The sequence below is a fragment of the Vombatus ursinus genome, unplaced genomic scaffold (assembly GCF_900497805.2).
Source record: "Vombatus ursinus unplaced genomic scaffold, bare-nosed wombat genome assembly UNPS02014810.1, whole genome shotgun sequence".
Lineage (NCBI taxonomy): Eukaryota > Metazoa > Chordata > Mammalia > Diprotodontia > Vombatidae > Vombatus > Vombatus ursinus.
Window position 1 is genome coordinate 44662421 of NW_020954588.1, and position 4723 is coordinate 44667143.

Below are 4723 nucleotides of genomic sequence, written 5' to 3' on the forward strand. Positions count from 1 at the left end.
TCCTTCCTTCCTTCCTTCCTTCCTTCCTTCCTTCCTTCCTTCCTTCCCTCCTTCCTTCCCACCTTCTTTCCTTCCCTCCCTTGCTTATTTCCTTCCATCTCTCCTTCCCTCCCAGATTTATGCTTCAGCTTATTCTGATAACACTGACTGTAACAGCCCATCACTTACACTCAACTTAATCTTATCAAATATTGTTGCATGCCATTTTCACTATTCAATTAGAATCAGTTTGGAAGATTATGGTAGTTTGGGACCATCTTCATTGGAAAATCTTGGATTCAATGTGTTGATTTGTTTTGCCTGATTGTAATTACAATCAGGTACTTATATTTGTGGTCAGGGAGTCATTGGGAAATGACAGTGATAAAAAACAGAGAATCAGGCAAATCACTTTTTTAAAAAAGTTTACAAAAAGAACATCTTACACCATTGTCCATTTTTGCTTGCATTTCCTGGCTCTTGGGCCTTCTACTCTTCCTACCCTCTCAAACTGGAGCCCCAAGTTGTCAGCATCAGCCCTCTCAGCCCCTATCCCTGAACTGCTGAACTTGGATAAGAAGGCCTGCAGCCTTACTGTCTGGCTTCATTACTGAACCACAGGTCAGGGTCTTCACTCCTGCACAGCAAGGTTTATCCTTCCCCGATTGACAATCACACTTCCTGCTGAAGCTTCATTTGGAAGCCTAAACATGGCGTTCGGTTGTTCAGCAGGGATGCTGAGATTAGATTTACCTCTTGGCAAAGATGCTTTGAAACGCCTTCTCAGGCAGACATGCAGTATTGAAGGTCATATTACAATGGCTGCCCAAGTGCCTCTCACAGACTCGAGAGCCTTCCCCTAGCTCTTACTGCCCCCAGGAACAAAAGAGCAAGGAATAAATATCTATGGATTTCTGCTGTGGTCTGATAGCTGGTCATCCATCAGTCAAACAAAGGGCTGGCCAACTTTTCCTGTAGTTAACAGTTTTGAGTTTTAGGACAGATAATAATAATGCATTGATAAAATTAAAGCAGACATTTATCATTTGGCCTTCCTGTGGTATGAATTTTCTTGTTTCATAAACCACAGAAAATTAGAAGGTTCAGTGGACGGGGAATGTAATTTCTTCAACAGGCTGCAGGATTTGGAAAATGTGAAGTGAATAGTTATGGTCCTTTGTGTTTTAAAAGCATTAATTTTTTAATAGAGTGTTCCTCTATTGCAGCTCTATCTGTATTTTCCTTCTTGTTTTGTAGCCAGTGAAAGGCACTGGGCTTTGATGACCATCATTTCCCTCTCTCCCTATCTCTTGTTGCGTCATCTGGAGTGTTCCTGGGACGTTCCCATGATCAAGTGCATCAGCTTGGGAACCAAGGATTCTATTCCTGCCTGTGAGGCATCCTGACATCCTACATCCCAGCTTGCATATGTAGAAAAGGAGAAATATTGTTGACGTGTACATCACATAGGTTGTGATAGGCATAATTAAATTATAGAAGTATGATGAAAAGAAAAACCTGAAGTGTTTTGAGCTCTTTGGTGATGAATATAAATTATTCATCATTTTGTGTCATAAAACAATCTATGCCTGTTCAAACTCCCCTTCCCCTCTAATCAGTTTCCAAGTCCCATTGATTTTTCCTTTGTAGACCCTCTCTTTTTCCTCATTGCCACAACCTCATTTATTTAAATTTAACAAACTTTTATTAAGCACTCATTCTATACAGATGACTATTTCAGTGAAGTGCTTAATGACATCATGCCTAGCCTTTGTAGTAGCTTCTTAACTGGTCCCCCCGACTCCAGTGTCTGGCCTTTAGTTTATGCCACACACTCTCAGCTGATCAATCTTTCTAAAGTACTGACTGTTGTTCATTTGTTTCAGTTGGGTCTGACTCTTCATGACCCCATTTGGGGTTTCCTTGGCAGATACTGGAGTGGTTTGCCATTTTCTTCTCCAGTTCATTTTACAGATGAAGGAAACTGAGCAAACAGGGTTAAGTGACTCAGATACACAAGTATCTGAGGCCAGATTTGAATTCAGAAGATGAGTCTTCCTGAATCCAAGCCTAGCACTCTATCCACTGCACCACCTAGCTGCCCCCAAAAAGCCCCCAAAGTACTGACTACTTTTTTTTTTTTTTTTTGGTTAGACAGTTGAGGTTAAGTGACTTGCCCAGGGTCACACAGCTAGTAAGTGTAAAGTGTCTGAGGCTGGATTTGAACTCAGGTCCTCCTGACTCCAGGGCCACTGCTCTATCCACTATGCCACCTAGCTGCCCCTTGACTACTTTGATTATATTGCCATCTGCACAGATGCTTTTAAGAGAGGCTCCCAGGTTGCCCATTAAGGAAATTGTCAGCCCCCTAGACTAATATTCAAGGCATACCATAGCCTTTGCCCAACGATCTTCCCTCTATCCAGTCTGGGCTGTCCCTTTTACTACTTCTTTGCATTTTCCCACCTCCCTATCTTTGTTTATGCTGTGCTTTCTATCTGGAATGCCTCCCTCCCAGTCCTGACTGGTCTCTCCCTACTGAATCCTGCTTATCCTTCACAGTCTGTTTCCGATGACACCTTCTCCATAAAATCCTCGCTGATCGTCACAGCAAAGAGTGTTCTCTTCATTTTCTGAACTATTTAGGTACTTGCTAGCCATAATGCTCATAATGGCATTTCTGCTGCCTTGTGGCTTAGATGTTTATGCACATGACTCCTCATCTTCCTTATGAGATTGTAAGGTCCCAGAGGGCAGGACCTAAGTCTGATGCAATTTTATTGCCCCTCTCAATGTTTTATACTCAATAGGTATTCAATAAAGATGTTTTGAATAGATGAAATGGGAGATATTTTCATTCCAAAACAAAATGTGCTCTTTAACTCCCAGCAGGATCTGCAAACTGTTGTGCTGTCTTTAAAATAGATTTTTTTTGTTTTCCCATTGTTTAGATTCCCCCTTGGATCCATTCCCCTCACCTCTGCTAGGCAGCCATCCTTTAGAACCAGGAATTAAAAAAGAAAAAGAGGAAAAAGAGAAAAGAACTCAGTGAAATGTCCAGAAACTTTGAGAAAGCCCTGACATTGTATGCAGTGATCCCCGCAGTCAACTCCCTCCCCTGCGGAGTAGCCGAAGGAAGCATTTTCCCAAATCTCTGTGACCAGGCCTGGAATTTTTAGCATTCACTTTTAATTATTTGAGCTTGTTATTTTTTCTGTCGCCACGATCGTAATTGTCGCGTCTGGTGTATTCTGAGCACTGCTTACTTCACTATCACTGCGTGCATGTATTTCCTTGTTTCTCTGTAGTCATGACAGTTTTCATTTCTTACAGCACCATGACACTTTATTACCTTTACCTACCATAGCGCATTTAGCCTTTCCCTACTCAAGGGGCTGGACGCTAGGTGGCGCCATAGTGCATAGAGTGTCAGGCCTGGTGTTGGAAAGATTTGTCTTTGTGAGTTCTAATCTGGCCTCAGACACTTACTAGCTACGTGACCCTGGGTAAGTCACTCCACCCTGTTTTCCTCAGTTTTCTCATCTGTAAAATGAGCTGGAGAAGGAAATAGCAAGCCAACTCAGTATCTTTGCCAAGAAAACCCCAAATGGGGTCACAAACAGTCAGACGCAACTGAAAAATTACTTAATAACAACTGAAGGGGCATCTATTTTCTTTCCAGGTCTTTGCTACAGCACCAAAGAAATGTTACTATGAACATTTTAGTATCTAGGGAGTCTTCCTTTTTGTCAGTGACCCCCTTAGGGTTTATGCCTCTCAGGAGAATCTTTGTGTGAAAGGATATGGACGTCTTAGTCATTTGTTTGCACGATCCCAGATTGCTTTCTAGAGTAAAGTGTTTAGTTGTAAAGGAATTTTTCTATTCAATTCAACAAATATTTATCACTGTCAAGTGTGAAATTTAACGAAAAGGTAAACTGAGGCAATTCTCTGAGCAAGATAACAGTTTATTAACAGGTTGCTGAACCCTTTAATAAAGGATGGGTCAATGCCACTGCCTCTGGCCAAAGACCCAGAACAGAAAAAAAAGCATATAAATGGCCAGCATCACTGTGTGTGTGGGTGTGTGTGTGTGGGGGGGGGGATCATGATTGGTTGCAATAAAGAAAGTTGGTATGACATACGTGTGGGATAAAAAACAACCTCTCTCTGTCTCTGAAGAATGCTTTGTGAATTTATGGGACCCAACTGTATCCTGAGGTCACTGATAGGGACCCAGGGATGAAAAACTCACTTGTACCTGGTAGACTAGAGATCACCTTTTTAATTGCTAAAGATAGGACAAGATTAATTAATCCAGCTTTTCAAGGATAATACAAACCTTGCAGGAAATGCTGAGATAATGTTTTATGAGAGTATTGAGGACAGAATTCTTCTTTAAAAATGACAGTGATCATGGGAAAGCTTACACCTTTGATATCTAACTTCTGAGAGAGAGAGAGAGAGAAAGAAAGAAAACCTTTGAACTTATGAGCTTCTTAACTCAGAGGCCAAGAAGATGTTTAGGTTTGTTACATAGAATACTGAATATAGTTCCAGTATAAAATCATTTACAGAGTCAAAGGAAATATAAAATGCATGAGCAATATCTGATTTTGACATCAAGTACCTACATTGTACAAAACATTCTTTATGGTTTCCTTGTACTTTTCCACCTCTATGTCTTTGTTCATGCTCTGCATTTCATCCGGAATACCTTCCCCCCCCCCCCCCCCCCCCCCCC

The 4723-nt window shown here is 41.4% G+C and overlaps 1 protein-coding gene across 2 annotated transcripts in view; it reads left to right on the forward strand.

Annotated features, from left to right (window-relative positions):
* PLCH1 (phospholipase C eta 1) overlaps positions 1-4723 on the forward strand; it is a 204145-nt gene that overhangs the window by 170926 nt on the left and 28496 nt on the right. The gene's annotated exons all lie outside the window — the stretch shown is intronic.